At 40.2% G+C, this 12,051-nt stretch overlaps 1 protein-coding gene across 1 annotated transcript in view; it reads left to right on the top strand.

The window, feature by feature from the left end:
* The first annotated feature begins 9,693 nt into the window (after positions 1-9,693).
* The window catches only part of casz1 (castor zinc finger 1), a 185,258-nt gene continuing 182,900 nt past the window's right edge, over positions 9,694-12,051 (top strand). The window contains exons 1-2 of the mRNA XM_089010444.1: positions 9,694-9,883; positions 11,184-11,239. The gene's annotated coding sequence lies outside the window, so the exon portion shown is untranslated. The remainder of the gene's footprint in view (positions 9,884-11,183; positions 11,240-12,051) is intronic.

Genomic DNA, 12,051 nt, shown 5'->3' with positions numbered 1-12,051 from the left:
CCTGCTGAGCCCTATCAGCTGAGCGTAGTGGCTGCGCGGTGAAGACAAGAATGAAAGGTGGTTTAGATTACTTCACATTACACCAATCAATTATTCAAATGTGCCCATTGCCTTCATGGCGGCATATGCCGTTCGCTCACAAAAAACATAGAAAAACTTTCATTTTCGGGTGATTGACGTTCCAAGTACGCCAATGTCGGGTTTTTACCCGTGTCAATCCATGCCACCTGGGTCACACACAGTATATGAAGGAGTGATTATACACACGCAAGCGGTATAGCCTTTGTCCCAGATCATGGCTTTTCAGTTTCCAGGTTTTGAAAAGCGAATAAATATTTTAGAATTAGGTGTGTCAGATGCAGGCTGACTCCATCAGTCGTCTGCTCGGCTTACTCTCCGAGGGAAACAGGTGCGACCACATGAAGGAGAATTTCATTTCCAAAATAGCATTTAGCATTTTGCTCCTTCTATTGGAGAGAAATTCTCTTGTAATCACACACCGTGGTTACGGGGAAAACGTCTGAAGTTGATCCGCAGAGACATATGGCATTCTAGCAGAGGGGAGGAGCCACATGGGTTGGAGGGACCCAAATAGGATTTAAATGTTTATTTAGCGATTATCTGCAAAGGGCATATTGCTGTGACAATTACGGGAAATTGCATGGCTGCCTCAAAATAAAAATAAAATTAACACATGCATGCATAACTGTTTGTATAAAAAAAATCTCAGATGATTTTATAATGGTTGATTTTTTTAAATTATTGATGTGTGTATTTTCACTCGGGCACTCATTTTCTCAAAGTAAGGTCACTGTAACACATGCGCTGGAAAGGATAGAAGTGAAGATATGTAGAAGAGTATTTGAGTCTGTTTACAACTTTACATGCAGTCAATACTCGGGGTAAGGTCAAAATTCCAGTTTCTGAAACACTCGGAAATACTGTACTCATTTAAATGCGTGAGTAGAGTGTTACTCCGGCACTTGAATAGCCCGATTTAAACAGATATGCACAGAAAACGCTGTCATGAAAGTAGATGTCATTTCCGATTGTTACTTTCTAACCTTCAATAATCATCAACCTTCAATCAGCCGTGATTGTTTTACCCTCTCCTTGTATTTCTGTTGAATTTGGCGCCAGACAATATACATTCATATAAGTGTGTCCACCTTCACACAATGTTAATTCTGCCCTCGAGACAGAAAATAATGTGAACGTGCCACGGAGAAAGCAATGTATTAGTGTTAGGCTAGCTTAGTGAGTGGCAACGTAAGATGGTCGTCATCTGCTTCACATCTCGCTACAGCAAATAGCATCGCTGCTAATTTTTGTGGATACAAGTGCTGTCTGGATGACAAAAGACACATTTTTGTGTGAATAGAAAAGGGACAGAGCACTAAACAATACCTCATTTAAATGAGCGGATCCAATCTCGTTTTAATGTACTGATATTTGAGTTAGAAGGGTAAACAATTATCAAGCTATGCAGTAGCCTGACTTCTGCCCTGTTCATTTGAATCAGGTGTGTTGCAATCGGGGGTATGGAAAACATGCAGGATGACAGCCCTGCAGAGCCAAAGTTTGACACCTATGATCGAGAGCACGCATGTCCAAAATCGGTCTTCGGGTTCCATCATCCTGCCTGTTTTCCAGCTCGCACAGCTGCAATACACATGAGGTAAATAAAAAGGCCGGTCTAATGTTGGTTCAGAGCTGCCTGATGAGTGGATTGGAATCAGGTGTGTTGCAGCTGGACTTTCTGACCTGGAGCAGCGGTGTGTGAGGTAAGAAACTGATCCAAACAGGTTGGAATGGTTGGAGGAAAGTGTCACGCCTGTCATGGAATTCTAGCATCTCACCTTGGATGAAGGGGAAAGTTTACAAGGTGGTGTTGAGGCCAGCCCTCATGTACAGATTGGAGATAGGGGATCTCAAGAAATGACAGGAAGCAGAGCTGGAGGTGGCGGAAATGAAGACATTGGGGGTTTTCTTTCTGTGTAACTAGAATGGCAAGGATTAGAAATGAGCTCGTTTTGAGGAACGGCGAATCGGAAAAGTAAGAAACAGTTGACCTCCACAGGGGAGAGAGTGACTACATGGATAACATTGTCGGGACAGGTGGCATTCGAGAAGATGCAGAAGACAGACATCAATGGATAGAAAAGGAAGACATGGTGGCCACCCAGAACAAGACCAGCCGAAAGGAAAAAAGGAACATTTATAATCCATCTGTTTTCCAATCCACTTCATCCTCACTGGGAATGCTGGAGCCTATCCAGCTGACTTCTGACACCACAAACCGGTTGCCAGCCAATCGCAGGTCACACAGAGACCATCCACAATCACATCGAAGGACAACATTTACCATCATATGTCATATGTGTTTTTGGAATGTGGAAGGAAATCGGAGTATCCGATGAAACCCCACACAGGCATGAGGGGAACATTCAAACACCACACAGGCCATAGCCAGAATTGGACCACTGATCCACTTGATGAAAGCTTCCTTCTATCCAATACTTTAGTTACCCAATGTCACAGTGCAATCACGTTTCCTTTAGACATTCAAATCATGCATTTATTCAAGTGTAAATTAGAAATTAATGATAATGAGCATAAAGAAGATGGCCGGTTCGTTTGCCCTTGAAACATATGTTTACATTTGATCACTTGCAGCAAAAAAACAAAAAGGGACCTTCCAGCGTCATGAAGCACATTTAATGAAGACGCTTTCAATTTCAGTGAACAGCCACATTTATTGTTGTGCAGCAGTAAATGTGTACAGCGTTGTATATTGTGCCTGTTGTTGCTCCCCAGGACATATGTGAAGTTCATTTCGAAGGATTCACATACTTTTCAAGCCAAGGGAGCATTTTGTATACTTCAGCTGCACTTCATTACACAGATTTATTTATTTATTTTTGTATGTGTAGGGTGAGATTGTGTTGAGGGCCTCTTTCCAGCCTTTGCGCTTATAGCCAGTAAGTGCCGCGCAATTTTGAGTTGTTCCAATCGCGTTGTCAAATGCTCCCTGCTACATAATGAGAGATGTGGCAATTAATTTTCTTTTAATCAAGGTTGAAATGGAGTAAATTGCTGCAGCTGGGCGAATCCTCATTTTCTATTTTTGCAGCGATGCAAAACAAATACGATAAAATGATGGCCCTCCTCACCTCCTGTAATTAGAAAGCATGAATGTTGCGAGGGAGATGATACGTAGAGTACCTCCGACGGCGCCCCCCCTGCCCCTCTCGAGATCAGATTTCAGCTCTTTTGAAATAGATGACCATGTTTTCTTCGCCACACCTCCCTTATTTGCCTCATCTTGTTTCCCTCTGCTGCAGTTTAAGACAGCGAGAGAAGCCCAACGTGACATTGACTGCGCTGTTTTTTAATGGCTCTCAAATCTTATTAAAGACCACAGCTGTGAAAGACCTTGCTGAGTCCTTACATTCCGATTAATTGTATTCTTTCAGAAGCTTTGGGATCAAATGACGAATTTATTAAAATTACCTGGCCATTGTTGTGTCAACAAAGGCGCCAACAGCGCTGCTATGAACCGGGCTTTGTTTTTCATTTAGCCATGTGAAGAGTGCACTTGTATTTTTGTCGATTCAAGAATCGTGATAAACTTCCCAGGACAGATTTAGATTTGGATTAAAATCCCATTCTCTCGGAATATACCATTTATCTTGAGAGCAGAGTTAAGATTGTGGTGATTTTGCGGTGTTCTCAGAGAACCTTAATTTCCTGTTTGCGGTGATTGAGGAAGTGGTCACCTGCCTCTTATTGTTTGCTGCGTTAAACTTGTAAACATGAAAGCCAAAAAACATATTGACGACTGTGATGGACATTTGTGAATGTATGTAGTTGAATTAAATCGTGATGTGGAGTTTAAAACCGAGATCTTGACCTCCAACACAAAAAAGGCATTTCAACACTGTATAATGCTTTATTTTGTAAAAAAAAATGTATTTTATATATATATATATTGGAAGGCGACACGAGGAAAATGTGTCACAAAGACACGTGACGTAGAAGGAAGCTTAGGGGAGTCATGTGATGCATTCAGATGCGCTCAGTTTGGTCGAAAACCCAGGCATAAACCAAGGCATAAAAAACTAACCTGAGGTTTGTCTGTATATATATCATAAAAATAATGGGTAGGTTTTGCTTGAAGCAGTGCAAAATTGCTCTGGACAATTCTTTAGGGGTGAAACAAGTCATTAACTAGTTCAGGTACTTCAGTCCAAAAATGCTCAAGGCATTTTTTTGCTTCAACTACCTGCTTATTTACATGTACAGTGTCAGGAAAATAATTCAAGCTAACAGTAGCATTAGTTGTTTATGGTATGCATGACAGTCACACACTGCCAACACAGTGAGAATGCCAACTTCAAAATAAATCTTTCCGTACTATATAATATATGGAAATCAATTACGAATTGAAAAACATTGGAAAACATAAATACTGTATACAAAGCCTTAATTGAGTACAAGCTCCAAGTTGGCAAATAAAGCAGGCGTGTAACCAGATGTAAAATGTTAACTACAATCCCATATTCACCACCACTGTCACGTCAAAGCAACAATACATTGAAAAAAAGTTCTCTGTTTACTGCACACCTGCTACCACGGTTAACTTACTTGTAAAAGACAACCATCTGCTAAAGGACATTTGTATATGTCTTCATTTAATTAAATTGAATACCACTCTGGCCCATTCATGAACCGTGACAGAGGATAAATCGACCTTGATCAGAATCACGCCAATGAAGGCATGTGAAAGCAAGGTGTCTTCTTTGCAAAATGTCTTCTTTGCAAGAATGGCTCAGCACAACTAGACGACATCCCACCAATATGCATCTCACATTGAACTTCTCCAAACTTGTTCAATGTCATGCAGTTTGTCTACCTGACATATGTGAGAAACGGAACATACAGTATAAGCAGGACCTGATTGGACATGTTTGATCGGTGACCATGTGACAATGAGGTCAACGCCCAGTACAGTTGAGTTTATTTGTCTTTCCGAGGTTGACGTGGGGCTAACAGTACAATGAAATGGGGCAAACTCGAAAAACAGGTTTACGTGGAAAAATGTGCAGTTCCTATATGTAAAATACACAATGAATATTTGAACGAAGAATGAAGTCCTTTCAGTAGTCTTGAAAACTGTGACTCACTCGACAGGTGTAAAACATTTCTATTAGCCTGAAACTATTTTGGCGTCCTGGTATATCTATCCATGATCTGAAGTGCTTTATGCAAACACCCAGGGCTTATACCATCTGTTTCAGGCAGTTGGTGGGGGACACCCTGAACTGGTTGTCAATCAATTGCAGGGGATTGACAAACAACCATTACACATTTTTTTTGTAATGACAAAGGCCTTCTTTGTGGATGTAGTTATTCACTCTTTGAAAAAAAAATCTATATTCTTACCTGCCATTCAAGGATAAATCTCCATTTTGAGGGCGTTTATTCGAGCATTAGGATAATAGAAAGAATGAGTCGCCTTTTTTTATTGACTCAGCAGGGATTGAGATCATTAATTTAGCCCTGCCAGCATTAGACCATATATTCTAAAATATTTTTATATTAGTTTCTCAGCTCCACTTTGGCCAATTTAGCGCAAGAAGAAAAAAATGTTGAGATGCAGACAGAAGACATGAGATGCCAATGAGATGCCCGTTAGAATAATAGCTCCCTTTTTAGGAATAACATATCACACAGAAATAGAGAAAAAAATATATATTTGGGATTGAATCATAATATATCATAACATAGAATATCTTGGCTGGAACAAAGATTGATGGACCTTCTTAACTTTTAATTGGGGCCCCTTGATCTATTTTTATTCCACATTAGATAAATATAATGACTGCCTCCATGCTACTATGTTTTTTTTGAAACGCTTACTACTCTAAACGCACGAAGAGAATATACAAAGCCATAAAAAAAGTTACAACACCGTACTCATATCAAAGTGGTACATAATCAGTATTATGTCACTCTGACATAAATTTAGCTTTACCTTATGTTAAAAACAATCAAAGACGTGTGCTTTTGTTGGGATGATACAAAGCAAACAGCGTGTCTTTTGTAACCTTGCTCTGACCTGTGATTAGCTTTTACTGTTTTACAATTAGCGCGACTGCTGAAGGCGTCAGCGGGGCAGAGGTGGGATAGCTACGCCCTTGAGAGTAGGACTTATGAATCAGTGGCCGGCAATAAATGGAGCGGATCATTACTGAATCAAGCGATCTGCAGAATAATCTATTGATTTTCTCGTTTTTCGTACTTCTTTATTATTCTGTATCACAGTATTGCAACATCAGGAGGAACCATCTGATGGATGGCATACCTTGGCTGGGACCGTGGGGACAGGCGCTCCGCTGTTTTACTAACATTATCAAGGGTACTGGATGTGATGTGAGCTGTTGTTCAGGGCTTTTCACCCCGGATGATCTTAACGATATCCATAGCTGTCATATTTGAACTAATATATCCATATTTTGTTTGTTGAAGTTGGTGCAAGCGTTTTTAAAGCTTGTTTATGCTCTTGTTTTATGATTTACTTTGACACCTTTTTTCTATGAACATAACAGAACTTAAAATCTGGAGACTTTCATTGTGGTTGCTATTGCTATCCATCCTTTTGATGCCCATTATGTACAACAGGATGTGTCACGGAACTGCTAATTGGCAATAATCGGTGTGTCAATAGATGCGAGAGTGCAGAATTTAGATCAGGAAAAATTTCAAATACGCCTCATGCTCTGAATAATTTGCTGGAAAGTATTGACGTGTGGTAAGCTGGAAGAAAGGTAAGGGATTTTTTTTTTTTTTTTGCAGATTTGGAATGATATACAGTAAAATCTGTATTCCTCAATAATATGCTATTTTTGACTGAGTTGATTTTCGTGACAAAAATAAAATGTACTAAATGACTTCCTGCACTTAACATTGGTTTGTTCTTCAGTGGCTTTTTGCCACCCTTGAATCACACTTTTCAGGTGAAAGTTATGTGAGAGCCCTTTGCTCGGGGAAAAAAAGTATTTATTTATTTATTTATTTCATTTTTTTTTATAGACCCTTTGTTCTAAGGTGAGGACAGACAATCGTTTAAAGGTGCATTAGGAATGTACTGTGCAAAAATGAAGTAGATAAAGGCCATGCATTTTGCATGTATGCACCTATCTTGTCCTTATAAAAATGGCTTTTTGTCAGACATTTACAAGTACACTGTTCTATGTCTTCCCTCCCTGTAGCATTGCTGAAAAATTATGGCCCCATCCAGCATTTAAATTGCTCATTCCAGGCCTGTACTCTCAGAGCACCCCTCACAGGGTGCCCGGAGGACAACGCGAAAAGCTTTCCACATTGTAGATTAATTTTGTGAAGTCCTATGCATGCACCGTTCCAAAGCCAGGCCTTCCTGCATCTGTACAACACACCAAAAGTGTAATACAGGGTGGCCGAGCATGAGTTAAGCATGTTTGCAAAGGAACAATTTGGACAGAATGGTAAAATAGCATTGAAAAATCTCACGTAAAAATTCATGAACCGTGTACTCATCCGCATCAAGAAAACCGAATACCGCTACAAAAAAACAACAACCATGTCTTGTCTTAAGTTAGCCAAGCGCCGTTGCCAAAAATAACACATGTTACTTAGAGCAACTGAAGAGTCGATGCCAATAAACAAACACGAACTTTGTATTGCATAAGAAGAAGGGTTGGCAAATGTAACCATGTGTTCCATCAAGCTACCTAATAGTTAAGGCCAAAAAACTAACCACATTGCGGTACCTCTTGCAGTCGAGACAGTTAATGACTTGTTATAAAAACAAGTGACTCAAAAGCCACTGCTTACAGCTACCATTTGGTGACAAATTGCGGCTGCACTAGCAAACAGAACGAGAATTCTGAGATTTGCACACATCTCATCATGCTTGAACATACGAGCCGATTTTCAATCATTTTATTGCATTTCTTTAACACCTTGATGGTATATTTCAAATACGTATCCTGTCGGTAGTGCAGGGAAGTGATGTTTTTTATCTTTGAAAGTGAGATTCTGAAGTCCCAGTTGTTAAAAGGACAAACAATATAGTTCACTATATTGTTTGTGGGTTATTTGGGCACCTTGCCATTCAACATTTAAGTTCAAATGAAAAAGCGGCCTTTGCAGCTTCCACTTTTCGATGAAGTCTTTCTCCAACAAGATGATCGACCATGTTCGCAGGAATTGTAGGCTACTCATACAGAATTATGTTTATTACTTCAAAGACTATTGAAATGGTTGACTCAATTCTCTCTTCTTGTCAAGTCAAATCAAATGTATTTATATACCCCTAAACCACATAAGAGTCACAAAGGGCATCTCATGTCCGCAGTTGAGAAAATATTGACAACATCCCGTGATCCTAACACCCAAGACGGCACAGAAAAACTCCTAAAATTCCATGTCGGCGGGAAACATAAGAAACCCGGGAGGCTTTCAGTGTAATCAGACTTTCTAAGAGCTGTTCATTCCTCTATTTTCTGTTGTATGCTTTTATTGTACCATTCTATTTGTATTTTAATATACAGTGTCTGGCACTAGTGATGAGTAAATTGAGTCAAATTTACAGAATAAACTGAACTCTAGGTAATTGAACTACCACTGTAAATACAGTATTGTATATATATTTTGGGGGCATTTGCAATTGCTATGCTCTCTCAATTTCTGAATTACTCTATAATGCGCTCAGTACGTTTGGAAAATGTAAGCATCCATAGTATTAGTCGAAAACTTAAAGGACAAGCGACGTCACTTTTTTGTTTTTTAACTGACATCAGAAAGACCTTTGATAGCATCTAAAATACCCAAAACACGCAGCATGATATTTTTAGTCAAATGCAAAACACCAATAAAAATGACTTAAAGCTGCGAATTGGGCATTTTCAGAAAGTCCCACCCCCAGTTCGTGATGTCACGCCTAGACGTCTTGCATTGCTTGTGAATCAAAACAATGGCTTCAGATTCGGAGAATATGCTTTCTTGTTACACATCCAGTTATGAATATGATTCAAATAGTTCTAATGAGGAAAGCATACATGTTTGCAATCGATTAAAGAATTATAGGTGCCATTTTGAGGCAACATTGGGGAAAAATCTCTCACCCCCCAAAAAAAGGCACAAAATGGCGACCTTCGCTTCCACAGGCTGATAACTTCCTTATATGGAGCTTGGATGCCCTCTTCTGGCGGCTTTTGGGTGCAACATGGTTCTCAGACCAAACATGTACAGCAAAACACATTGACGTGATGGAAGGACTGCTACAATGTGTCTTTTTTTTTCGGTCAGGGGCGGTCCTTTCGTGACGTCAGTACGGACTCGTCACCAACTCAAAAACAAGACTTCCTGAATATTCAGAGCGAGTCTTAAAACGTAAAATATAGCTATATGCGGTAGAATCTTATTAATATACGCTCGGTAGAAGTCATTTGAAGCCATTTTACAAATTATGGACACAACTTGTCCGGAGACGTCGGTTGTCCTTTAAGTTAAGAACCAACGCAATCGACAGTCAGAAATACTCCAGGCCACCTTTTCCAAGCCACACATTGAAGCGACAAATTCAATTAAGGACTCCTCTTCCCACTCTGAGTCGAATTCCATGGCACATTTTCCGAATGACTCGCTTTCAACGAAATTCCAAAATTCCACAATAAAACGTCAAAACAACCCTTCAAATGTTAATAATTATAGCGATGATGCAAATAATAATAATAATAATGATAATATGACAACTCCGGGAAAGGAGCCATGCAACGTCAAGGCACGAGGGTCTCTTGTATTTTCAAGTGGCAGCAGGACGACCAAGTCCACACAGGTAAGAGTTATGTTTTACCTTCAACTCCTCTCTGCATGTTTTAACCTCTGAGTGAAAGTCCACGCCAAAGGCGACACGCGAGTTGGTACAGTTTGGAAAGGAGGGATGATGGTGTTTGGGGCTGTGCAGGACAACCACATCAAGACGCTTGACCGAGGGGAGCCGCTCGCTTAAAGCGGCCAGCGGGACATTCAGCGGCTTGGCGACAGCGGCGGCGACGTAGACTGCTGAAGCCGCGCGTGGAGGCTGCTATCTTGCCTTGATTTTTACCCCCTCCTCCCAACACTGTACCACTTCAAACTTGAACGCTTTCATCCCAAACAAAAAAACTTTCCAAGCTGTGACGGGGTTAAAAGACTTGAGATCTCACTCAAGCGGAGGCACGTATTGCAACTTGATTTGACTCTGCAACATGAGTTTCACTCAACGCGGCTTTTGAAATGCAATGGGATCAATGTTGGATGCACTGTTTTGGATTTAAAGCAGCAGAACTTTGGCTGAGGCATTTTTTAATGTTTTATGATGATAATAATTATTTTGAATAAAAACTTTGTGAACTTGCCCCAAACAAGTGGTAGCCCTCATCCAGTGTTATTTACTGTAAATAGAGGTACTTATTTACCTCACCAAAGTGCATTTAATATTGAGATCTTGACAAACGTGATCATTCTGCCGTTTCCCCCCCTTAGCATTTTTATTGTTATTTTTGTTGTTTACGATTCACTTGTGCATTTGTGGGATCGTTGTATCATTTATTGCCAATTAGATCACGCGTAAACACTTCTGAGAAACAGTGATTTCATGAATGTTTACGCACCACAGCACACACTGTATTTGAAAAGCTTGATACAATTTTGAGCAAGTTTCTGCTCTCGGTGCCTGACAGGCAGGTTTAATGACTTCCACCTTCTCAAATATAAACAATCTGTTTTAAAACAGTGTACATAACTGCCTGTTTGCTTCGTAGCGATCTCGTTACAAAACACCGCGCCGTGTCAGATTTAATTTCATATGCCTGTTTTGTAAAAGGGTCACTATTTGCTTTAACCGGAATCTTGCTTGTGGTTGTTGCTTGTCTCAAGGATGAGAACAGGAATAGATGATTGGCACTTTAAACCCAGGTCTGTCATATTCTCGCCGGATCTTCCTCCTTTGCTAATTATCGTGTTGTTTTCCGAGCAAATATGTCATATCCATGGCGACCAGGCAGGTTTATTGTCTCTCTCATGCAATAGCTCACACAAGTAATTAATTATCCTTCCCCCTCTCTCCCTTTCCCCTCCTGTCTTTGGTTAAACAGATCATTCATGGAAAGCCATCATCTTTATTAAAATGCCACAGCGAGTACAACACAAGGTAAACAATGAACGTTTTTCAATTTTACTATTTCAATGTCTCTTTTTATGCTTTCATTCTTTTTCTACTGTTCCTAATGCACATACTTGATATGTCCTCATCATGCAGCAGCTGTGATGCATCCGTTCATAGAGGCAGAGAACAAACAAACAAACTTTCAACACGTATTCGGCAAGAAATTTTGTGTGAATTGCGTGCAAGCATTAACCCACAAAATTTGCCGGATATTTTGACAATCGTCCACCCACCTGCGTCCATTGCACTTTTGCCCCCCCTCACCACACGAACTTATAAAAAATGGTGATCAGTTGCTGAGTGCTCCATCATGGAACGTGACAGCACATTTCTTTTGCTACATGGAGGTCTGTCTTGAGCTGGACACCTTCCAACCTTCACCGTACGACAAGTGGCACAGGTTCTCATCTCTCTTTACCATTGATGTGACACAGCAATATCCATCTGTCAAACGTACGGCCTCTTATTTTCCTTCCTGTCTTTTGACCGCTCCCTGCCTCCTTCCCTCATCCGTCGACGCCACTCTCGATCACCAGACGTCATCGGTGTACACCCATACTGATTTTGACCATCTGAATGAATTTTCAAAATTTGAGTGACCCCTCGCACGTGATGAGAAAAAAAATAGTCTGACTTTTAGCTTATTTAATTTTGTTTACAAATTACTCTCCTTGTTGTTTGGACAGACGCTCCCCAATTTCCGAACATTCGAGTTATAAATAATGATATATAGCTATATTTAACTTTTAAGACTCGTGCTGAATATTCAGGAAGTCTTGTTTTTGCGTTTGTGACGA

This window comes from Hippocampus bargibanti, linkage group LG01, assembly GCF_051943395.1.
Source record: "Hippocampus bargibanti isolate YZ-2025 linkage group LG01, ASM5194339v1, whole genome shotgun sequence".
Taxonomy (NCBI): Eukaryota; Metazoa; Chordata; class Actinopteri; order Syngnathiformes; family Syngnathidae; genus Hippocampus; species Hippocampus bargibanti.
This window is presented reverse-complemented; position numbering and strand designations above follow the sequence as displayed.